The sequence below is a fragment of the Myotis daubentonii genome, chromosome 1 (genome assembly GCF_963259705.1).
Source record: "Myotis daubentonii chromosome 1, mMyoDau2.1, whole genome shotgun sequence".
In the NCBI taxonomy this organism is placed as follows: domain Eukaryota; kingdom Metazoa; phylum Chordata; class Mammalia; order Chiroptera; family Vespertilionidae; genus Myotis; species Myotis daubentonii.
The window spans coordinates 195049679-195076436 of NC_081840.1; the positions used below are offsets into that span (position 1 = coordinate 195049679).

At 38.9% G+C, this 26758-nt stretch overlaps 1 protein-coding gene across 19 annotated transcripts in view; it reads right to left on the reverse strand.

The window, feature by feature from the left end:
• The window catches only part of ADGRL3 (adhesion G protein-coupled receptor L3), a 787514-nt gene that overhangs the window by 239230 nt on the left and 521526 nt on the right, over window positions 1-26758 (reverse strand). The gene's annotated exons all lie outside the window — the stretch shown is intronic.

The window sequence follows — 26758 nt, forward strand, 5'->3', positions numbered from 1 at the left end:
TCGAAGTGGGGACCCACCACTTTCTTTCTACAATGGGAATATGCAGTCCTATTTTACACATTTACTATAGCAATTTACAGGGTTGTTAATCTCTTTTCCAAACAAGGGAAGTTAATGACACATAGACTATGATAACAGTGAGAGTAACCTTCCCGTTTCAAGTAATATTCGACTTGTAATAAACTCTGCTGATTCCTCTTATGAGGCACATTTCAAATAATTAATATGGCTCCCTGTTGATAGTAGCTGCTGTTGCTCCCAGCATTTTTCCAGCTAACAGCAGACACAGTGGAGCGGCTGTAATATACAGAGCCCCTCATAATTGTAAGTAAGAATATTGTGCATTCACTGACCATGTTTCAGTGGAACACTAAAGGCACTGTTATAAAGGATATAGACAGCGATTGTGCACTGTTAGCAGTCCACGTGTATGTAGCTTATTAAAAACTTCAGATGATCTTAATTATAAAAGCATCGGATGTTTCCTGATGCTGCATATTTAGTTGCAAAAACATTTTTGTTTTTAAGTTCCTGTGTCATTACAGGCGAATTGGTCTGAAGTTTTGATCATGTAAATGAAAATAAGATTCTTTCACTTCATATGGGTTCACATAACCTTATCAGATAAAATAATACTGATTTCCTGTCTAATCCAGGAACATGGCTCTGACCACGAGTAATAATAACTGCCAGGCACTCATACACACATACATCATCTTTTATAAGGACTTAAAGGTAGGCACTGAGGTGATATTCTTATATATAAAAAACAAGCGGAGGAGATTAAGCATCTTGCTCAAGCACATGCAGGGGGCAAAGAGCAAGACCAGTGGCATTTTGACTATAAATCTAAAGTGTTTTCATCTACATCATATTTTTCTCAAAGAACGTCTCACTATGCTAAACCTAGAAGAAATGTGCATCGATTTTAATCATTAAATTCTGACAAGTACAGCTCTTGAAACTGTTGGCCCTACATTCAGGTTTAAGTAAAGAATCCCTTAAAGGCCACATTAGTCTCTGGTCTTGGGATAAGCATGTAACTTCAAAAATGCTCGGCATGCATACTTTAGAGACCACAGTGTGCATGCTCATAAAGGGAACAGGGACATCAAAGAGCCAGGAGAATGCGATGGGGGTTCTTGACAACTAGGTCTTGAACTTCGACTGCCATGATTTTCATTCTCTCTCCAAGGAGAAAGCTAGCAAGCTGCAGGATTTGAGGTGTGGCAGGGAAAGCCACAGTGGTAGGGGGGGGGGCGACTGGAACCCTTAGACGTAGAGGACCGTTGGAAGTGCAGCACTGGATTTCAATCTGGTGATTGAGATTTTTGACATACAAAATAAAACCCCCAATTTTTGGAGCTGTTGTTGATTGAGTGCATTAATCAAAATCTTAAAAACATTTCCATTTCACTTTAGATCCGTGGTACCCCACATTTATCTCCAGAAAAACACATAGAATAAAACCCACTCTCACCCATGATTGGCGAAGGCACTGGTTCTCAGGGATAAGCGCTCTCCTTCATGGCGAGGATAACAGAGCACAGGGAAAGGGCTGTGCATAAACAGCCCCAGTGACTGAGAATCCCACCCCCTCTTTAAGAATTACTGCAAAATAATAGCAATAAACTAAAGTGCAGTTAAAACAAAAAACAACCTCCGTAAACATTTCTCTTAGACTTGATGGTGAATAATATTCAACAAAAAAATGTGATCAGTTCCAAAAGAGCTGAGGGAGGTAAAAAGCATGGCAAACACATATTGTTTTTAAAGATCTGACTAGAATTGTCTTAGGGAACATACCCATCCTCTCATTCATCACACATTTCCCCCATAATCTACTGTCTTACAGCAGCTTTTATATCCAAATCTGTGATATACTGCTTCTCTCTTTGCCCTCATTTTTCCAAATGAAAGAGATATATATTTTCTTCTTTTTCCTCCTGAAACTTACTTCACTTTTCCCATGAATTGTTAAGCAAAAATAATCATATTGACATTTTGATTCTACTTAAATTATCTATACATTGGTTTGGAAAATAAACATTTAAAATATTTTGTCTTCATTTTTTAAAATAAATCTGTATTTGTTTAAATTGCCTTTTTAATATATAGAAATAAGTTATTTTGGAAGTCTTCTATATTTGTTACAAGAATATTATTTCATGATTTAAGTATTCTATTTTCCCAAATTCAAACAAAATTTTTAAAAATTTCTTGATAACTTCCATTGAACTTTTTTGATGATTATTGTGAGAATTATTAGTTATCAACTTTTACCTTCCTAACTACTGAGAGCTAGATACATTGATAATAATATCTTAGTTATTTTTATAGATCTGTCTTTTTCTTATACTAAATATACTCCCAAGTTAAGATTCATCTATATACTACTTTTATATTTAACTCTTTTGTGATGCATAATTTAAATTTCAAATATTGATTTTATAGATGTAATTTAGGGGACAGAGTTTCCTGGTGCTTCTATTCACCTATCATTTTATGTTAAGTTCCTCCGCAGTTCTACAAAATAATAAACAATGTTTAATGATCTATTTATAAAATAATTACAATGAAATAAAAGTTTCTTGCTTATTGCTAAGGGGTACAGAAGAACATGGCAATAGAGCAATGGTTGGGCAGCTTATGGATAAGTTTTTACTGAATTTTTAGTGTAAGTAAGTGATATATTTGCATATAGATGTCACATATCTACATTGATATGTCATTTTACATATCATACAATTCACCCTTTGCAAGCATACAATTTAATCATTTTTAGTATATTTACAGATTTGTGCAACCACTGCCACAATCAATCTGAGACCACTTTCATCACCACACAGAGAACAAACAAATGAACAAACATAAAACCCCAAAGCCCATTAGCAGTCATTCACCACTTCCTCCCCCATCCACCCCAGTTCTAGGCAACCACTCATCTACTTTCTGTCTCTATACAGATTTGTCTTTTCTAGACATTTCATATAAGTGGAATTATACAAATATAGTCATTTGTGACCTGCTTCCTTCACTCAATATAATATTTCAAAGCTCATCCATTTGGTAGCACAGATCAGTACTTCCTTCCCTTGTTTGCCAAATGTTTGTTGTCAAACAACCACAAATACAGGTTGTACAGAATATCACATTTTATGTATCTATTCATCAGTTGATGGATATTTTTGGATCATTCCCATTTTTTTACTATACTAAATTGTCAAATATTCTAATGGTTCTCTGAACCTTCATGTACAAGTTTTCTGTGGACATACCATTATGTTCGCATTTTTCTTGAATTTACCTAGGAGTGAAACTGCTGAGTCATATAGTAACTATGTATAAACTTTCTTTAAAAAACATGTTTTTATTAATTCAGAAGAAAGGGAGAGTGTGAGAGAGAGATAGAAACATCAATAATGAGAGAAAATAATTGGTTGGCTGTCTACCTCTGCACGCCCAACATGGGATAGAGTCTGCAACCCAGGCATGTGCCCTGACCGGGAATTGAACGTTGACCTCCTGGTCTATAAGTTGATGCTCAACCACTGCGCACCTCTGGCCAGGTTTTATGTGAAACTTTTAAGGGACTGTCAGTCTGATTTCCAAAGACGCTATATCATTTTACTTTTCATTAAGAGTGAGTGAGTGTTCCATTATCACAAAGATGTTTTTGTTTGTTTGTTTGTTTTTTGTTTTTTAAGGTGGTAGTGTAGTTAAACCAGGATTGATTAGATTTTGACACAATATTAAGAGAATTGTGTAAACTGTGAAGGGAACAATCTCCCCAAGTAATTATCTCCCCAAGAAAGGTAAAACAGAGGGTTTGAGTTGGAAGAGCTCTAGTTCATCCACAGTGAGAGAGAAGGAGAAAAATTAAATGAGCTAGCCCTCCGCAAAATATGGACAGCTCACATCCTAAAATGAAAATGCATGAACTATACAGTCAGGTATGCAAAGATGTAGAAACTGTAAGGGTGCTGCTAATACAATCAGCACTATAACAAAAACCCAAAGGCCATTATGGATTTTGGAAAAACCATTATTTTTCTATCTTCAATCTCTTTTTCAACTTTCATTTAATTTCTACTTCATTGAGGAACCACATGCAATTTCTACTAACATTCAAATATGGAAAAGACTTGACCAGTACTAAGTATAAGAAAAAAACATTCCCCACCCCCTCTTTTTCTACTGTCGACAATTTACTTGCCCATCAGAACACAGAAATGCACTTTTAGAACCACAGCATTTGGAGGGAGAAAGACATTTGGTAGCTTAGAGTCCCAACCCCACACTTTAGAATGAGGAAACTATCTTGAGAAACTGGTGACATTCAAAAGGGCCATCAGGTGGTGGCTGTCACAGTGACGTGAGAGAACAGGAAGAGGGGAGTGTTTTAGAGTTGCTTGCAGAAAACTGCCCACAACCCTCATCCCTTTTACCTCTGACACCTCCCTTGGTCTGCCATAGTTTTCAAGGTGTGTGGGGCATGATCTTTCAGTTGTGCTGAGACAGGTTTAGAGCTATTTACTTAGAAAAATATGGGCTTTCTTCCCCCCCTTAGGCTTTGTCTACACACTAAAGGCAGGTTAGCATAACAGGTGACTTCATGCCCAGGGAACATAATTACTTGTGTTGGTATCTGGACTCCACCACTTTTTAGCCATAATTCCAGAAACTATCAAGCTATTTAACTTCTATGTGCCTCAGTTTCCTCATTTGTATAATGGGGATTATAACACCACTGACCTCATAGGGATGTTTTGAAGACTACACGAACTTATGCATTATGTAGTCATTAGAACAGTGCTTGGTACGTAGTAAAGTACGTAGAATTTTTAACTATTATTGTTATTATTAATTCATTTCATTCATTAATTCATTAAATTCATTGATCAATATTACTTGAGTGCCTGATACATGCCAGGTGCCTTTTTAGTTGGTTGGCATACATCACACAACAAAATGAATGACGATCCACATCCTTATGTAGGGGGAGACAGTGGATAAGCATGTGACTCAATAAGATTGTGTGTACAGGATGCCAAGGGCAATGGAAACAAACTAGAACAGGCTAAAGGGGATCTGGATTGGGGAGGGCAGGTTGCAATTTTAAATAGGGTGATCGCAGCATTTAAAGAGTTCAAGAAAAGACAAGAGATAATATGTGACTTTCATAGGAAACTAAGAAGATAAAGCTATACATAAGGGCACAAACCTAAATTTAATAACTAAGAGTAAAAGAAAAAAATTTCTGGTACCAAATGCTTTTCCCTAACACAATTATTTCAAATTTTACACATATTCATAGGCATTCATGTGAGTAACAGATAAGATATAAATAAAATAGAAAGGTGTGTAATTGGGAAAAAGAACACATGTTTTTTATAAAGTAAAAACAAATTTTACTACCACAAAGTCCCCATGGGTTCCTCCAGTTATACCATTTTTCAACTCAAATTTTCCTCATTTTCTACATAGTGTTGTAAACAAGTTCATGTCCCTCCTGGCAGAATTTATGCCTTTATTTTATTTGTTTGATATAGCAAGTTACATCTCTGCATTTCTCTGCACTACCACAAACATAATTCCATGTAGAATGTGGTACCTATACTAAACTACATTTAAGAATGGCATATGGAATTTTTCAAAGTTGTTCTAATACTCTTAAAGCAGCTAAGCCACCGAGAGAGAAGGAGAGGGAGAGGGACAGAGGGAGAGGGGGAGGGAGAAGGGGAGAGAGAGGGGAGAGAGAGAGAGAGAGAGAGAGAGAGAGAGAGAGAGAGAGAGAGAGAGAGAATTTTTTCCTTGTTGAAAATAATCTAAACTACTTATAAAAAAATACCAGAAGTCAATGTTTTGTTTGTGCTGATGGAATATTGGGCGTATCTAGCATTATAACATTTTGCCTTCAAATCCCAGCCAGATGATAACCATGTGACATTTATAAAGTCAGCTGTGAACACCAATCAAAAGTAATCATCCAAGAAAAGATTTGTAAAGTGGCTAATTTGATACCTATCTTTTCACTCTCATATCACCCCTCCATCTTATTACTAATCTTATTACTTATTTTTAGTGAATTTAGTAAAATTTGAGGTAACAGAAACAACTATATGCTTGACTTATTGAGGATATGAAGTCACTGATGGAGGAGCACAGGTCACTGATGGGCTGCTACTCAGGGGATATTATTTGCCACACAGAAAACAGAGCGATGTGAAACTAAAGTAACTTGTAGAGTGTGTGTGCGTGTGTGTGTGTGTGTGTGTGTGTGTGTGCATTTCACTGAGCAAATCCTTCTTAGTACCCACTTCCACTCTGTGGTCACTATTAACAATACCATATGAACAAGAAAATAAAATCCCTCCACTGAGAAATTTCAGTCTAGACCAGTGGTTCTCAACCTTCCTAATGCCACGACCCTTTAATACAGTTCCTCATGTTGTGGTGACCCCCAACCATGAAATTATTTTCGTTGCTACTTCATAACTGTAATTTTGCTACTGTTATGAATCGTAATGTAAATATCTGATATGCAGGATGTATTTTCATTGTTACAAATTGAACATAATTAAAGCATAGTGATTAATCACAAAACAATATGTAATTATATATTTGTTTTCTGATGGTCTTAGACGACCCCTGTGAAAGGGCTGTTCGACCCTCAAAGGGGTCGAGACCCACAGGTTGAGAACCATTGGTCTAGTGCTTGAGCATGCTAGAAGCAGCTTCTAGCCTGCTTCCATCATCCCATACCACCGCAGGGAAGCGATTACTGTGAATTATGGTATGTGCCTTGGTAGAGATGAATGAGAAGAGCACAACAACAGCATCTAACTGAGGCAAGTGAGGGAATGGCAAGTGGTAGGCAGTCTGGTCAAGGAGTATGACCAGCATGGGCAGGAGAAGGAACATTACAAGTGGATGCCTACAGATCAGATGAGTAAGAGGAACAGGGTTCAGGGAACCACAGGTTCAATGTGAGGAAAAAAAAATAGTAGAAAAATAAAAATTTTCAAAATGTACAAAAAAGGGAAAAATAATGAATACATGTGACGGGGAGCAGAATATGCCACTTGAAAATATTCTATGTTGGCCTATTGATTATTCTGAATTCTAGGTACTTGAGAAAAAGCAAGTGCAAGGAGGACCCTCTGACCGCCCTTTGCCCCTCTGAAAGCAGGAAATAAATCTCCCATGTGAAAGATACCATCCCTGGACCAGGAGGGTAGAAGGCATCCTTATCAACAAGGATAGGGAATTCGGGGCCAAGAAAGCCATATAAATAAATCTTGCTACTTCACTTGCCGGGAGCCGGTCCATCCTTGCTGTTTCAAGGGACCTGGCATATATGGCATACGGTTCTTAATATGCTTGCTCACCTTCTTGGCGCTGTGTTTTAACCAAGGTCACCTCTCCGAGAAAGGTTGAATCCCCAGGTAGGGATTTTCCCCTGAAGTTAGGGAGGGAATAAAACCCCTCAACTAAGTGCCAGGCGGGTAATTAATCCCTTTAACTACGAACAATCATGCTTAAACTACATAATCTTTTCTCCCTGGAATGGAGATAAGAAACGCCCTAACCTTTGTAATAGAAATTGACAGGATTAGAATCAACTAGTATAAATACAGATGCAACAAGACAACAACAGACAGAATTTAGAACACAGAACTAGAGACAGAAGAACTTCGCTGGAGAGAGCATGCCGGAGGATCCTGGAGAGGGACTGGCCTCAGAGCCTAGAGACAGAGCCTAGCGGGAGAACATGGCAAGGGATCCTGGACTGAACCTGACTACAGAGATTGGCAGGAGAACCTGACTGGAACCTGGACACTGAACCTGACTGGAGAGCCTGGACAGAACCTGGCTGGAGAACCTAGCGAGGGAACATGGCTACAGAACCTCGCTGGAGATCCGAAGCAGAACCTCTCTGGAGATCCGGGCTAGAGATCCTGGCTAGGCTGCTGATCAACTGAACGCTGTCTCCGTGTCATTCCTTCTTCGCCGACTCCGTCCACACCTTTGGGGACCCCTGGACCTGCTGGGTTCGGACCCCGGCATTCACTAATTTACTTCGCAAGCCCAAACTCTTTTGTCTTGTCAGTTCTTCACAAATTTAAGGTTTCTTTGTCCGAAAGTATAAAAGTTTCCATGTTCACTTCTTTTGAATTTCACATTTTTATGCAGCTCCTGTACATTAGAATCAAATATGTTTTTCTCCTGTTTCTCCTGTTAAACTGTCTAATGTCAACTTAATTATTAGACCAGCCAAAGAACTTTGAAAAGGAGATGGGAAAGTTTTCCACCCTACACAGGCCTATCATCAGCTTCATCAGTGGTCAATTGAGGTACACTGGTATAAACAATGGTATACTGTTTCACCTCCCTTCGCCTCACCTCCTTCCCCTTAAGAATATGTTGAAGCAAATCCCAGACATCATATCATTTCAAGTTTAAGTTATTTGAGTATGTATCTATGAAATAAAATAGCTCTTTAAAAAAAAAACATTTTGATACTTAAAAATTAAGAAGATACAGTATGAAAAATGAATTTAATGTAAAATTCCATAAAGCAATTGTCAGGAAGAAAATCAACAAGAAATGAACTCTCTTTGCCTGCAAAATAATCACATTGGTCCTAGTGTTGAAATTTTGCTGGACTAAGGAATTCTTTATATTTATGGTGAATTTCAGGAGCATACAAATATAGAGGGAAATCTATATCTATCTATCTATCTGTATAATAGAGAAATATGCTAATTAACTGGGACGCCATAATGGGTCGACTGGACAGGAGGAAGTTGCATGCGCAGAGTCGGGGGCGGGGCGGCAGGGGCCTCCTTGTGCCTGCGCTGGAGAAGGGCTTGATCAGCAGCAGTCGCAGCTGCTTCAAGAGCCAGAGAGGGAGGCAGGGCTGGACTAGCAGCGGCCATGGCTGCTGCAGGGCCCAGAGAGCGAGGTAGGGCCAGACCGGTGACTTGAGGGTAGGAAGCGCTGCATGACTTTGAATTGCACACTGGGCTCCTAGTATCTATATATATAAAGAGCCAGGGGCCGTCACATCCGAAACAACCAAACGGAAGACCAAACAGGCTGAATGGGGCGACAAGGCTGGCAGGGAGGATAGTGAGGGACAATCAAACAACTGAGCAGCAGGCTGCATGGGTGACCAAGCCGGCAGGGGAGTTAGTGAGAGATGACCAAATGACTGAACAGCAGGCTGTGTGGGGTGACCAGGCCAGAAGGGGGCAGTGAGGGATGACCAGGCCGGCAGAAGGAGGCAGTGAGGGGCGACCAGGCTGGCAGGGGGCACAGTTGGCGGCAACCAGGCCAGCAGGAGGGGCGTAGTGAGGGGCAACCAGGCTGGCAGGGGGGCAGTGAGGGGCGAACAGGACAGCAGGGGGGAAGTTGGGGGTGACCAGGCCTGCAGAGGGGGCTGTGAGGGGCAACCAAGCTGGCGGGGGCGGGGGGCAGTTGGGGATGACCAGGCCAGCAGGGGGGGCAGTTGAGGGCAACCAGGCCAGCAGGGGAGTGGCAGTTGGGGGCGACCATGCTGGAAGGGCGGGGCAGTTAGGGGTGACCAGGCCAGCGGGGGGCGGGGGCAGTTGGGGGTGACCAGGCCAGCAGAGGCAGCAGTTATGGGCGAGGTGATTAGGTCAGCAGGCAGAGGCGGTTAGGGATGATCAGGCTATAAGCGGGGGGCAGTTAAGGGCGATCAGGCCGGCAGGCAGCTGAACAGTTAGGAGCCAGCAGTCCTGGATTGTGAGAGGGATGTCTGACTGCCGGTTTAGGCCGATACCCAGGATTGGGCCTAAATTGGCAGTTGGACATCCCCCAGGGGGTCCCAGATTGGAGAGGGTGCAGGCTGGGCTGAGGGGACCACCCCCATGCACAAATTTCATGCACCAGGCCTCAAGTATTTAATAAAATCATACAAATGCTTCTCTTTCTTTCACAAGCTTGAAAAATAGACTGGTTGATTAAATGGCAAAAATTATTCCATGACATCTAAAAACCTATTGTAGCAAAAGCATAACAACAATAAACTAGAGAAAATGTACAGAAAAATACATCAGAGCACTTATCTTTCCTAAATTTCTAGTTTTTGTATAATCCATCAAAAATAAATAGGAATGAACACATTAGAAAACTGAAGATCACATTAATAAAAGGTTATTTGCTAGTTGAATAATAGGAAATACCATGTGAGGTAAATATTGTTTTCCATTTAAAAAATTAAGCAATGAAAGCTCCATAAGGCTAAGTGTATTTTCAAGGTTACACAATAGGGTGTGTGGGAATCAAGTTTTAAATCCAGATAAAATGTTCTCACTATATAGCTCACTGCCCCCACATCCTACAAATACATCCACGGGGGTGGGAAGAGAAGACAAATAGACTATAATTTCTGAAACTTAAGAAAATTTTAGTTCTCTATTTCCAGGCCACATAAAATTACTAAGAGACTAAATCACAGAACAATCAGGGTTCTAAAATTACTTTTCTTAGACAATGTGTAAAATGTTACATTCTATAAGAGGTTAAGTACATGAGTCTTCTCCTGGCATTTTTTTTAAAAAAAAAACAAGGTCTTAAAAAGGGTTTAGAAATACGTATCTCCTAGAGTCATTTTGATTTCTGAAAGTTGGAAAAAAATACCTTTGAAGTGAACCCCCTCACATACACTCACATCTTTCCTATTGTTTTAAACTTTCAAATGTATGTTCATTTTTAGGAGCACAATAACATTCACCAAGATACTTGATTTTCTGGTCCACAAAATCAGACTTAATACATTTCAAAATTATTGAAATCTTAAGTATATTCTTTAACAACAATGCAATAAATCTGAGATTAATTAAAATATCTAAAAACCCCTGATATTTAGAATTTTATTCACTTATAAATAGCCTGTGGTGAAAAAGAAATCGCAAGGGAAACTAGAAAATATTTCAAATTGAAAGATAATGAAAATGCATGTCTAATTGTGTAGGATACTGCTAAAGCACAGCTTAGAGGGAAATGTATCATTTAAATGCTAATATTATAGAATAAAAAAGGGTTTAAATTGATATTCTACGTCTACACTTTAGAAAACTGGAGTGTGTGGCTCAGTGGTTGAGCATTAACCTACGAACCAGGAGGTTATAGTTCAATTCCTGGTCAGGGCACATGCCAGGGTTGCAGGTTCGATCCCCAGTAGGGGATGTGCAGGAGGCAGCTGATCAATGATTCTCTGTCAACACTGATGTTTCTCTCCTCTCTCTCTCTCTCTCTCTCTCTCTCTCTCTCTCTCTCTCTCTCTCTTCATCTCTGAAATCAATAATATATACGTATTTTTTAAAATTTGTTCTCTTTAAAAAAAATTAAGAAACTAGAAAAAAATAGAGGTGGCTCTTGTGAAGGCAGCTGGAGTGAGGCTGGTGAGTGCTGAGACTTGAGTGGTGCCCTGCACTGCCCAGACTAGCGAACTGTACAGTCAGGACAGCTAAAGGGATCCCAGGTAGCCAAAAGACAAGATATCTGCTAATGCCTTCTTTGTGCAGACATGCAGAAAGGAACCTCAGAAGAAAAACCAGAGGTCCCTTTCAATTTTGAAGACTTTTCTAAGTGCTCTGAGAGATGGGAGACACATTTTTTATTGAATTTATTGGGGCCATTGGTTAATAAAATTATATAGGTTTCAGGTGTACAATTCTATAATACATCATGTGTACATTGTATTGTGTGTTCACCACCCCAGGCCAGGTCTCCATCCAACAACATTTATCCTCCCTTTACCCTCTTCTACCTCTTCCCACCTTCTTTCCCTCTGGTAATCACCATACTGTCATCAGTGTCTATGAGACTTTTTTTCATTGCTTAATTCCTTCATCTTTTTCACCCAGTCCTCCAACCCCTCTCTAGTCTGAAAGCTGTCGGTCCGTTCTCTGTATCTATGCGTCTGCTTCTATTCGTTTGTTTGTTTTGTTTATTAGAATCTACATGTAATGAAATCATATGGTACTTGTCTTTCTGGGACTGGCTTAGGTTACTTTCGCATAATACTCTCAAGCTACACCGATGCTGTGGCAAAAGGTAAGATTTCCTTCTTCTTAATGGCATGGTAGTATTCCATTGTGTAAATGCACCATACCTTTTTTAGCCACTCATCTGGAAATGGGCACTTGGACTCCTTCCAATTTGGCTACTGTAAGTAATGGTGTAATGAGCATAGGGGTGCATATATTCTTTTGAATTAGTGTTTCAGGATTCTTTAGCTACATTCCCAGAAGGGAATTACTGGGTCCATTTTTAATATGTTGAGGTACCTCCAACTGCTTTCCACAGTGGCTGCACCAACCTGCATTCCCACCAAAAGTGCAGGAGGGTTCCATTTTCTCCACATCCTCACCAACACTAATCAACAGACATCTTTCCTATTCTTTACCACCACTGTACGAAGCCCAAGATTGGCATACCACAAAGTAAGAAGAAAATACTTTGATGTTGAATCAGTTAATATTAAGGCCTATTCCACTGAGGGTGTAAGTATTCGGGGTTGGGAGCTGTGAAAAGCTAGATTAGAAATGTAAAAACTTGGATAACAGAGGCAAACTTAATTAGCAGAACTATGATGTTAGTATGAACCCAGGTGTTCAATAATTTCAGTTGGTCAATTACCACAGGATATTCCTAAGCCTCCTTTCTCTGCAAGAATAAGCCTGATTTAGAAATAAAAGTTACCACAACTATTTTGCTTACAAGTTATGGTAGGTAGATTAATGATCCCCCAAAGATGCCCACCTCCTAGTCCCCAGGTTCTTTGAATGTGTCATCCCACCTGGCAGAAGGGATTTTGCAGATGTGAACAAGGTTGAGATGGGGACATGACGCTATCTAATCACAGGAGTTCTTAGAAGTCAAAATGGCAAGCAGAAGAGTCCTTCAGACCAATGCAAGGGGAGAAAAGGAGATAAGCCACTTTTGGCTTTGAAGATGGAGGAGGGGAAGAATACAGGAATGGGGCTACTTCCAGAAGCTGCAAAAGACAAGGATCCTTCCCAGAGTGTTGAGGAAGAGCTGATTTTAGCCTGAGGAGACCCATGTTGAAGTTCTGTTCTAGAGAAATGCAAAATAATAACTTTGCATTAAGTCTTTAAATATGTGGTAATTTGTTCCAGCAGGGATAGAAAACTAATATAAATCTTAATAATTGGTATTCATTTTAATTCTAAAAAAAAACTCTGTTCTTATTAACTGTACTAATTATCTGAAGAGCTAATGCATGTATATGAGACATATTCAACTGGGACAAAATTATATCATCTATCCAACCTGATGACCTCCCACAAGAAATCTCTCCAGTACCCGGCATATATCTTTCTAGAGGTATTCTATGCTCTTATAATTCTCTCTCTCTCTCTTTTTCAAACATACATATATTTATTTGAATTGTTGCCATATGTAAACATATAGATATTCTGCATTTTTTCCAAGCCTGCTCTTAAAGGTAAATTAGACTTTCAACTGCTTAACCATACCTTTCTAATATATTTAGATCCCCATATCACAATACTAAAAATGTACCATGTCACCAATAGCACAAATAACACAACATTCTTTTAATCAGAAATAGGACAACATTTCGCAAGGCCATGCAATAATTTGATGATTACACCTAAATGATAAACATAAAATACAACTACATAGAGTGAGATGATTAGTTAGACAAAACAAAATATCAGAGATGGAATGGTTCCTTCGGAAATCATCTAGCTCAACTTCTATAATTTAGGAGGAGTAAATAGGCTCAGACAAGATAGAGGACGGGCCTAAGATCACTCTCTAGTTCAGGGCAGAGGCAGACATAGGATAATAATGATGCGAATCCTAATAATGTATTCTTCCCTCCATATTACTCTGTCTCTTTATCTTTTAAAGCATTATTATTAAGACTTTATTTTCTTAGAACAATTTAAAATTCACAGCAAAACTAAGAGGAAAGGTACAGAGATTTCCCATATATTCCCTGTCCCTGGAACAGCTTCAGCCATTAACATCCCCCACCACCATGGTATATGTGTTACAATTGAACCTACATCGATACATCATACTCACCACATTATTAGGCTCACTCTTGGTTTTGTATATTTCATGGGTTTGGACACATGTATAATGATATGCATCTATCAGTATGGTATGATATAGAGCATTTTCACTGTTCTAAAAATGCCTCTGTGCTTCCACATCATCCCTCCTCCTTTCTTTATCTTTTTTTTAATGATAGAAAATGTAGAAATTGTAGAAACTAGGTTGGCTAACAAAATAAGGCTAGGAATGCTGTATAAAAGTAATATTTAGAATCAATTCACTTTTTTGAAATTATATATGTCAGATTTACTGTAAGAATGAAATTAATAGTGAAATAATGATTATCTAGTAGATAATCAAGTTTCATTACATTTGAGTTTCTTTACCCTTTCTACCCCTTTGATAAACATTTCCTTTTGGTTTACTTTATTGGCATGGTATGCATTTCTGGCATCTTATTCATCAGTAAACAAAAATGACAAACAAGTAATAATAATAATTTTCTGAAAGTTTTTTATTACCTAATTTTCAGAGAGAGGAAGTTAAGTTGAAAATGTTGGGTTGATTTTGGAATCAATCTTTGTCATGATTTCTGACAGTATCTGACTGTGTAGTGGTATACTGAAATATCAAGAAGCTTGGCTAATGATTCAAACTTTGTTTTATATAAGCTGCATTCTTGTTCATATTCAGATACTTCAACATAATGATATTCTGTGAAGGACTATGATGATCAAGTAGTTATCGTCTTGATGCTACAGCTTGTTCAAGAATGAGTCATTCTGGCCCAGCTGGTGTGGCTCAGTGGTTGAGCATGAACCCAGCAATCAAGAGGTTGGATTCCTAGTCAGGGCACATGCCAGGGTTGTGGGCTTAATCCCCAGTAGGGGGCGTAAAGGGGGTACTGACCGATGGTTCTCATCATTGATATGTCTATGTCTCTCCCTCTCCTTCTCTCTCTCTGAAATCAATAGAAAAAATTTTTTTAAATAAATTATTCATTTTTTGTTAATATATTTTACTGATTTTTTACAGAGAGGAAGGGAGAGGGATACAGAGCTAGAAACATCAATAAGAGAGACACATCGATCAGCTGCATCCTGCATACCCCCTACTGGGGTTGTGCCTGCAACCAAGGTACATGCCCTTGACCGGAATCGAACCTGGGACCCTTCAGTCCATAGGCCAACGCTCTATCCACTGAGCCAAACCGGTTAGGGCAACAGAAAAAAAAATTAAAAAGAATGAGTCATTCTAAATATACCAGTTATTGATCCTGGAGCTTGAAGAGACAGAGTAGTATTACTCTTAAACCCAAATAATGACAAAGAATAAGAAAGGAACTGTGAATAAGCATCCATTAATTCTCTCTATTACTCTCTTATTCATTAGGACAATCCTATCTAATAAAGAGGGAATATGCTAATTGACCCTCACACTGTCGCAAATATGGCGGAGCACACAGCCAATAAGGAGGGACTTTGCTAATTGACTGCCCCGCCCTCAAAGATGGAAGTGCCCATAGTCACAAGATGGTGGCGCCCAGTCCCCTCAGCCCCACCGTGTGCCTGCCTCCAGAGTCCCCCAGTCCCTTCAGCCCCCCAGCCACCCAGGGCCAGCCCGAGGTACAGGCAAGCCTCGGATAGCAGCTGCCTACCCGCCCTAGAGCGTCCCGAGGCTTGTGCTGCCGGCAGTGGCAGCAGCAGAGGTGTGATGGGGGCGTCACCTTCCCCTGATTGCTGGGTCACCTACTGACCCTGAGGGCTCCTGGACTGTGAGAGGGGGCAAGCCAGGATGAGGTCCCCCCTGCCCCCGCCCCCGCATGAATTTTTGTGCACCGGGCCTCTAGTTTTATAAAGAATGTCCTTTCTCTTCCCTAACCTGCCTTTACTGGAATAGTAATCTGAAGACTGCATAGGACAGTTTAGATATAAGACTCCATTAGGATTGGAAGCATAATGATGATACTTTCTATGTCTTTTCTGTCATTTTAGGACTCAGTAAGATTTCTTAGACATTGTAAGAACTCAATGAATTTTTTTATGAAACTTCATATGAATGATATAAAATAAATTAAGACAGATGTTAAAAGTGATATACTTCAAATCATAAACAAGGCAGATACTAAACTCTGGGAAACTTTCTTTCAAAAACAGAAACAAATCCATAGTGCAACTAATTTTGTTTAATTGAGAAATGTTACAAATTCAATAACTATGTTAATTCTCGACCTGTTCATTTCTGGCAGAAAACATTCATGGGGTTCTTGATGTCTCTGCCAAATGAGATACATACCAATTCCACCAAATATACTTTCACCAATTACATTTATATAAACTAGATCCTTTAAAAAAAACTCTTCTAATCTACTTTCATCAATTTTATTTCCCCCCAATAATATAATTATTAAGTAGGTGAGAATTACATCATTATGATAAACAGTGGAAAAACCTGGATAAACTGGCACTGTATTTCCATTATTTATCTGTATTTAAAGGAACTGAAAATACTTGGTGCCATATAAGAAAAATTGAAATTATGTGTTTAGAACAGCTTATGGTGCCTGAAAAGTGATATTAGAATTACTTCAAAGGAGAACTAGCAGGTGAAAATTTGCCTTGAACCACAGGGCAAGCAGCAAGAGGAAAAGTATAGACCAGGGTATTCACAACAAAGAGGGTTGTTCCCCAGAGTTCAGAGCCAGGAAGCTGACCTGCTGTGCTTATGTTTTTAAAGTTGGATTTCAAAGACTGTGCTAGCATGCTAAGAAAACATGTTAAATTTTCTTCTTCCTCTTGCTGATAGACCAGAAAACATCCAGTAACACTAACTCAAAATAGGAATGGGAAAACATGTTAAAGACACTCGAAATAGGTGGGTAGCAAGAAAATGCTAACACTTCTGCCTAAGCCTCCACTCCCCAGGAAGGGTCCAGGATGTGGAAAGTAGCAGCCTGAACTTGACCGAAGAAAACACCATCAATGGAGCAGGCTGACAATATAGATATCAAAGTAAAAGCTACTCATTGTACATTATTCTCAAATGGTGCTCCCCAGGTATTTTCCCTCTCAGCTCCTGCATTAAATCTTAGAGAAGAATCATAGTCAACTAAATGTATCTCAACTTACTTCAGAGAATAACACAAAAATTCAAATATACCCCTTTTAGGTGCAATGTGAAAATAAGTTTTTTTATGTGTACAATGATACTAGAGGCCTGGTGTACGAAATTCATGCACGGGTGAGGTCCCTTGGGGTGGCCAGAGGATATTAGGCCCTAGATCACAGCCCCAGCCTCACAGCCCCAGTTCGCACCCCCAGCCTTGCGGCCCTGCAGCCCCACCTGGCACCCCGCCTTGGCCTGGCGCTACCTGCTGGCCCCGTCCCTCACTGCCGCTGCTGGTCGCCTTCTGTGGGGCGACTGATTGGGGTGATTGGGGGCCCTGCTCACACCTGCCTTAGCCTGGTGCTGCTCACTCGCCAGCCCTGCCCCTCCGCCACCACCCTGGTCACGGTCACCAGCAGCTGTGGTCCCGCTCTTGTCAGGGTCCTTAGGGCTGGCAGTGCCTCCACTGCCGCCAGCTGCCAGCACTGCATCGCCACCGCCTGCCATGTTCCACACTGGAACCTGGTGGTCAGTGCATGTCATAGCGAGCGGTCAAACTCCCATTTGTCGAACTCCCGCCCGAGGGGACAATTTGCATATTAGGCTTTTATTATATAGGATAGTTAGGCAAGATAAAGAATCAAAGGATGTTTTTATAATAATACATATGCATATATGTTGTTTGTGATTATATGTATTTAAAATGTTTTTATTGATTTTTTTTTTTTTTTACAGCGAGAGGAAGGGACAGGGAGAGAGAGAGAGAGAGAAACATCCACCAGCTGCTTCCTGCCTGCCCCCACCAGGGCATGTCCCCTGATCTACAATCAAACCAGCATGGGAGTATACTCAACCACTGAGCCACACTGGCCAGGCTTATTTGTGATATTAACTGTTATTTTTAAGAAAGGCAGGGAGACACTTATTTCCCCCACAATGAGGTCAGATTTCTCCTTCCTTTTCATCAATCCCTGCGATCTGTGAGGATCTCTCAAGAAGCCAGCATAGCAGGGGCTGCAGCATGTCCCCTTAGTTCACAGAGATCGGCCTATGCCCCCAAGACCTGAAATGAGAAATGTCCATGCAAGGGCATAGCACGCCTAGGCTTACGAATGACCCAAGCATGATCAGACCAGACTGCACATCGAGAAATGAAAGCATATGGCTATTCACCCCGATGATGACAGTGAATATTACCACCCAATTCTTTTCAACAAACTCTAAAATATATCACTGTATTGAATGAAATTCCTTGTAGTGAAATCCTGACATTTCCCCTCTGTGTGCTAAAAGGCTGTCAGCTGAAAAATCTGAACTCTGTGCGCCAATTGTTCATTTTTGAAAGACTTATCCAATTTTTATGTTTGCAGTCTTAATCAAAGGAATTTGAAAAAGTTAGAACTCAGCTTTACACTCAAAGAATAGGAAGCGCTATTAGCATAATTTGGAGGTAGTAGCTATCTATAAAGTGTAGTTATCTATGAAGAGTGAAAATTGTCATAGAAGTATAAATATTTATAAAGTAACACTATAGAGTTTGACTGATTTTAAGATATGGTGTATTAGATTTTAGGAAAAATATACTTTTCAGATTTTTGAAAAGTGATTTGCCAAGTTATGTGACAGTTTTATGTTTTCCTTTTTAAAAGACAGAAATATTATTTTCATATTTTTTATAAAAGCCATCTTACTTAATTATTGCAACTTAATGGGTGATTAAATCAAACTCTTGAATCCTATGTCTCAATTTTGGTTAAAATTTTGCATATTGAAGTCTTATTTTTTTTCCTTTAGACTTCAAGAAAGCATCATCTAATAGATATTTCCACTTATCTCAAGTGAGATTGAAGTATTAATTATTACTCATAAAGAATTTTATTTTAAGACTTATATCTTAAAAGAAACATGACTTCATATTTTAAAAAAACAAACTCTAGTGTAAATTTAGATGTTTTCTGTTGTGTAGAATAATATGTCTATTTTCTTTTACAGCATTCCTGTTTCAGGATACATACAGTATTCACTATTCATCTTCCTCAGTTTAAATACTAGTACATGGGGCAGGGCTGACCCTCTACAGTATTCTCTAAAATCTGATATGTGAGTTCATCCATATTTGCCCACTCAGAGGTTCTACTAAATATATCAGAAGACACAATCAGATTCTTCTCAGAACTTGCTAGTGTTAACAGGGAGAAGAGCCACTCCTTTTATGATAACCTGGGCCCATGAAAACATATAGGCTTAAAGATGGCAGTGGTCATCTGCTGCCATGTGGAAAAAGTGTATCTGAAAAGGTGGCTGGTCAGAAGAAAAAGAATTCAGGGACTAAGTGATATAGAGACTTGATAACAGAATAGGAACACCATTTTTATTAAAAAATATATTTTTATTGATTTCAGAGAGGAGGGGAGGGAGGGGAGAGAGAGAGAGAGAGAGAGAGAGAGAGAGAGAGAGAGAGAGAGAGAGAGAGAGACATTAATGACAAGAGAGAATCATTAATCAGCTGCCTCCTGAACACCCCCTACTGGGGATCGAGCCCGCAACCTGGTCACTCCTAACTCCCCTCCCCTGCTGGCCTGATTGCCAATACTGCCCTCCCCTGCTGGCCATCTTTTACCACATGGGGGTGGCCATCTTTGATCACATGGGGGCGGCCATCTTGTGTGTTGGAGTGATGTTCAATTTGCATACTACCTCTTTATTATATAGGATTAAGGCTAGTCTCTGCTAGACTTTTCAATGCTGAGTTGAGATAGGTTTCATTAACTTTAATCAAAGTTACATAATCCCAGAACACATGAGCTTCAGTGGTGAGACAATGCAAAGCTATGGATAAGAACACTGGTAGAGACACAAGATCTGTGTGTACCAATTGCAGTTATATCACTGTGGCCTTGACTGACTCTTTTTAAATATATTTTTATTGATTTCAGAGAACAAGGAAGAGGGAGAGAGAGACAGAAACATCAATTATGAGAATCAGTGATTGGCTGCCTCCTGTGTGCCCCCTATTGGGGATCGAGCCCACAACCCAGGCATGTGCTCTTGACTGGAATCGAACCTGGGACCCTTTGGTCCACAGGCTGACACTCTATCCAATGAGCCAAACCAGCTAGGGTCTGACTGACTCTTAGTGTCAGTTTCTTCATTGTGAAAAATACACATATTCGTTTAAAAGCATATACATATACAAGTAGTAAAGTGCCTGCCACATAATAAGCACCTTGATGCAGGACTATCGTCATCAACATTGTTTGTAGCATCACTACCTCACACTGGTGTCTTGTGATGACCATGAGATAATGCTAGCACAGTTCATCGCATCCCTTCTGGCCATAAGGTATGTTAGCCTGGTGATTAGGAGACAGTATTTACAGATGATAATTGCAGCTGAGGATCAAATCTCTGCCTTTAACAGGAACACTGGGCAAGCTGGCTGGCCTCCTGGAGGCCCTGTTTCCCCATCTGTAGCACAGGGATAGCGACAGATATTTCATAGAACAGGGATCAGCCAATGATGGCCTGCAGACCCAATCTGCACCAGGCCCTGACTGTATGTGGCCTGTAATCTAAGAATTGTTACTCTATTATTAAAAGGTTAGAAGAAGAAAAAGAAGGCGAAGTAGAAGGAGAAAAGAAGGAGGAAGAGGATAAGGAGCACCAGCACCAGCCCCAGCAGCACCAGCGAGCACCATAGGTAGCTGGCAAAACCTAAAACATTTACTATCTGGTCCTTTACAGAAAAAGTTTGCTGATCCCTCTCTTTGAAGTACTGTGAATATTACAGGAGCCAATATTTGAAATATGCTAAGCAGAGGACTTGGCATAATTATAGTTATTATTCTTGCTACTAACCTTCTAAGCCTTCATCTAAATGTCACAGTAAAGGAAGCAGTAATTCTTCTTGTGCCAAATTTAACTGCTGATGTGGAAATATATGGTGTTCTAAACTCATTAGAAAGAAACTTCCAACAGGCTTCTACTTTTTCTGGTTAAAGAAATATGCTAAATAAGGCAGGGGTGGATGTATAATATTATCTTTGCCAGGAATTTTTTGGCAAAAAGAGTTTAGCTGCATTTATTGGGAATTAGCCCTATATCAAAGTTTACCATTCAGGCACATATATTCACATAAACACACACACCACACACACAGAAAATATTGTGGGCACTGTTTTGTGTGTACCTACTGTTTGCTCAATTTTATCATAAGGGACAGTCACATACTACAGGACTCAAAAATAATAAAAGTGATTTAGTATAATTTCAGCTCTGAGAAATGTTTGAACCTAGTCCAGCGGTTCTCAATCTGTGGGTCGCGACCCCTTTGGGGGTGGAACGACCCTTTCAAAGGGGTCACCTAAAACCATTGGGAAACACATATATAATAACATATTGTTTTTGTGATTAATCACTATGCTTTAATTATGTTCAATTTGTAACAATGAAAATACATCCTGCATATCAGATATTTACATTATGATTCACAACAGTAGCAAAATTACAGTTATGAAGTAGCAATGAAAATAATTTTATGGTTGGGGGTCACCACAACATGAGTAATTGTATTAAAGGGTCGTGGCATTAGGAAGGTTGAGAACCACTGACCTAGTCATTGTTGATTGTCCCTCTTACTGTTTATTAGTAATTGGTACATACAACACAAGACAAGAGAGTGGGAATTAGTTGCTTCAGAAAATGCATACTCCTAATTCTGTCCATAAGGTACAACGTTAATAATGAAAGAGTTTGAATAATAAAGATTGAGATAGCTTTTCTAAGTATCAATTGTTAATCTTCACCCTCCCAACTGCCAAATATAATAGGAGCCTATGCCTTCCAATATTAATAGATGGGTGTTCTTTTGACTTTTCTAAAATCCAAACAAGTCCATAGTTAAATTTAACCTAAATAGGAATATGTATTTTGGGTTCTTTTCCGTAGTTACATGATTATTTGGTTAAACATGTAGCCTTTTTTGTTTTGATTTATCAGTTGGTTTGTGTAAAAATAAACGTTATAAAATAATATAATGATAATGTTAATAGTTGTTGACTACATCGTTAACTCTGAGCTAAATTCTGTTTTTGTCCTCACAACAAATCAGTGATTACTACTTATCCAATGAGAAAACTAACTCTCAGTTTAAATTATGTTTTTCACCTCACATACTCTGCCTCAAAACTGTGGTAGTTTTTTCAGAGAAAATATGACTCCAAATTAATACTGAGAACTTTGATTTAGTCTCCTACTTTTGTAGGGAACTTAATTTCCATATTGGTCTAAAATTGAACAGTTGATATTTGGAAACATTAGTCATCATGTACCATAAAGTCTAAATATTCTTCTGAGACACCAGAGTTCTAAACAAAACTATGATTTTCTTCTTATAAAGTTACCTTGCTTAACTTCTCTGTGAAGATAAAGCTACCAAAACACTGAAAGAAGCAAGTGGTACCAAATTTCTTTTAAATTGTCAGGTAAAGGAAAAAAGACAAGTTCTACTAAGAGATCTCGTTAATTCTTTGGAGAAGCAAAGACGTGTTGTGTTTGTGACACAAAGGTAGAGCCATCTTGAGAGAAAGTGAAGGCTGTAAATGATGAGCTTTAAAAATTCTAAAGAAAAGGGGAAAACAACGCCACTGCAAAAACATATTTTTCAATTACAAAACCCAAACTATAGAAAGGGTGCAAACTGCTTTTCTGCTTTTGAAATTGGTTTCTACTTTGTTAGAATGAGATTCACTAATGTTTAAACTATTCTAAAGAAAAATTTTGTTATAGCTGGTAAATAACTAACAATACTGTGTAAAAACTAACACTACAACAAATACCAAAAAAAGGAGAGGAATTTAGACTTAGCATGAAAAAAATTGAGGCAAAAGAGAAATCAGTAAAGCTGCTTTCAAAGTCATAGAAATTTAATCAAGTATTATTAGACTAGACATTGCTTATTAATTCATCAACAAATATTTATAATGTGTTAAGCCAGTGATTCTCTAGCCCTGTCTCCCTGGGAATCACCTTCCAGGCATTTGCAAATATCTTAAGATCACTGACTTCGGTTTCTACTCTGATCCCTTTGTTTTAAATCCAGAGAGACAACATTTCCATCTCCACCAATAATAACTGTAGTAATGAGGCACAGATACTGATGAGAGGAGGAAGTCCTCAGATATGTTGAGGTGGAAAAAAATTGAGTTTCCCTATTAAAAATGTGTGATAAGAATTCAAATATGATTATGGTGGCATAGAACCCCTCTATAAGATTCCATTCTAATAGGAGAAAGAGGCATGCATCCAACATATAAGTTTATAGTATGTTCAGTGTCATATCAGAGGTACAAAGCAACAAAAACAGGAAACAGGCATCTCTTTTTTCCTGAGGTAGAGGGGAGTAAACCATCACAAAAGAGATGAACTCCAGCTGGGTCTTAAGTAATGTGACCATTTGGCTCTATTTTCAGACTTCCTGTTTGGTTAGCTCATCTATCCTCAAGTGTCTCAATTTGAACGATAAACTACATCATCATCCAAATCTTTTTTTAAAATATATTTTATTGATTTTTTTACAGAGAGGAAGGGAGAGGGATAGAGAGTTAGAAACATCGATGAGAGAGAAACATCGATCAGCTGCCTCCTGCACACTCCCTACTGGGTATGCGCCCACAACCAAGGTTCATGCCCTTGACCGGAATCGAACCTGGGATCCTTCCTTGAGTCCGCTCTATCCATTGAGCCAAACCGGTTAGGGCTCATCCAAATCTTTAAAGATACATTGGAGTTTGCCTCCTGGGTGAGGAGAGAGTGGGTGCTACTTTCATTTTCTTTGCATGAAAGAACACAGGGAACACAGCAGTTCATTTTGTTGGAATACAAACTGCAAGGAGTAAGAAGTGGAATATGAGATAAGAAAGTAAACAGGATATACCCTGGCTGGTGTGGCTCAGTTGGTTGGGCATCATCCTGGGAATCAAAGAGTTGCCAGTTTGATTCCTGGTCAGGGCATATGCCAGGGTTGCCAGCTCGATCCTAGGCAGAGGGCAGTAAATTGATGTTTTGCTGTTACATCCATGTTTCCCTCTCTCTCCCTCTCCCTTCCTCTCTCTCTCAAAAAAATATCCATGAATATAATAGTAAGCAAGATCAGATTAAGGCTGTATTTTCCAACATGGTTGCAGAACAATTTGTTTAGGGAGTGAAATAATAATAATATAAAAAGATCCTTTAGAAAAAGTCGTAGTCCCTCTGGGTTTCTCTCTGAAATTGGCACGCTCCTTAGAAACAGTAGAAATCCCATATACATCTGAAAATTACTCCTTTGAAATGGGTAGCTGACAAGCTGGAAAAGTGAGTCTTTTTTCTTTATGTATAGGTATATTTAACTTGAATAGCTGAAAAGTATTCATTTACAGATGGTAGTTGGTAAGCTGAAAAAGTGAGCATTTTCTTTATGCATATATATATATATTTTATTTTCCAAATATGAATAATATATGTACTGTAGCCATAGTTAAATGGAGAGGAGTCCAAATGATTTCATCAAGGTCACATATGAACTGAAAGGAATGGACCTTAAAAGAATTCTAATCAGCACTTGCTCTTCATCATCCTTGATATGTTCCTTTTTAAATCTAAGCTCAAAAAGAGGTTTTTTTTATTTCATTTTATTTTAGAAAATAGCTATTATTGTTTCTATAAGGCATTCAGAAAGATCCAATGAATAGCTCTTCAATTTCTCCTCAGTGGCCTGACATAAAACTATTCATGTAAAATGCATTTATCGCATAGGAATTTTTTGAGCTGCTTAGGCATGAAAAGAGGTTAGGAAATAAGAAGTTATTCATGTGGAAGTAATTTTAATGGCAATAAGTGACTTTCACTAGAAAATTTGCATTTAAGATCTATGCTCAAAATGGTCATTAGTTCACAAGCAAACATGACAGAAAACTGAAGGAGCCATCACCTACCAGTTTACCTCATTTACCTCTAGGACTTACAAATGAGCAAGTGCCTCTGGGAGCTCTGCTACCCTATTCTTTAAGTCAATCAATCATCCCAAGTACATCTGAGTTCCTCTTCACTAAGAATATCTCCACAGGCAAGTGAACAATCACTTTCCTTTCCTTTCCAGGAACTTCAATAACAGGAAGCTTTTATTTGTTTCAAATTGAAAGAAGCAGACAACTAGGAATGAATCACGGCTATCCAATTAGCATTATCTCAAATGGAATTCATGGGAAAACATCACACTCATTATTTAGGAAGAGACAGGTGCTCTCTTTACAGATTAATCGGTTTAAAAACCAACCAATTTGGTCTTTTCCAAAAGCACTACAAGAAGAAATTTCTTTGCTGTTCTGAATATATTAGTAAAGGACACACAGAGGTATAAACTCTTACGGTGGAAAAAATACTAACGATAGCATGCTGTAATAATTCATCCCTTTACACTTTAACTTGTAAGGATGAAATGACCCAGTGGCAAATGTTCAGGTCACCATGACCCTTCCACCACCACTGGTTAATAAGTTTATAAGTAGATGAAATCGCTACGTGACATCTTGTGTATTCTCAACAAACCTAGGTCACATGTTTAAGTCTCTTGTAACTACAAAAATAAATATGAATGACCTGGCTCTTTCAAGGTAATATAATCGTATTAACTATACTGTGTCTGCAAAATAGGTTATAGCATTGTGGAGATGGCACCTAGCATATCTTCTTCTTTTTTTTTTGTAAAATAGACTTGTCATGATTCAATTGATCATTATATATTAAGGATTTATTCTACCTTCTCCAGCTCTTCAGTGTATTTTAAATATTTTTTACTTAAGTTTAAATTAATAATTTTCTTTTTAGCAATTACAGGGTGGGGCAACAGTAGGTTTACAATTGTATGTTAGAGTTTATTCTTTTTCTTATTTATTAATTAATGTATTCTTTTCCATATGTACAACTACAAACCTAATTCCCCCCCCCACCTTGTATAGAAAATATATTCCCATTGATAGCATAAATTTAGGTGAAATTATTACTATACATTATGTATGCCGCAGACTATATGTTGAGGTCATATTTCTCATAAGTTTCATAGGGTTCTTCATAAAAGCAATACGGAGTTAAGAAAATAGACTATAGGATTTAATGATTGTTTTTAAGTTTTGGAAATAGCTAGTAGCTGTGTGAAGAATAGCCCGAGTGGGAATGCTGGAGTGTGTTGACACAAGGCTGGGAGTTCAGTTAGTTCTTGCAAGAGAATAGGCAAGTGATTTTGGGAACCTGGTCCAATAGTTCTCCTGCTTCCCAGACTCCAAATACTTAAAGGAAAAACTCACACAGCAGTCATTCTCAACAGGTGAAATTCTGGAGGATGACAAGGTTTCAGATTATTGATGTGCATGTGTTCACGTGATTACCATAATGCCACCCCCTCCCCCCCCACACACACACTCCAATCTATAATAATAAAAGTGTAATATGCTAATCGACCTAATGGCCTAACAGCAGGACAACTGTCCAGACGACCTTCCTGACGAAGTTGGGACTGCAAGGGCCTACTCTTGCA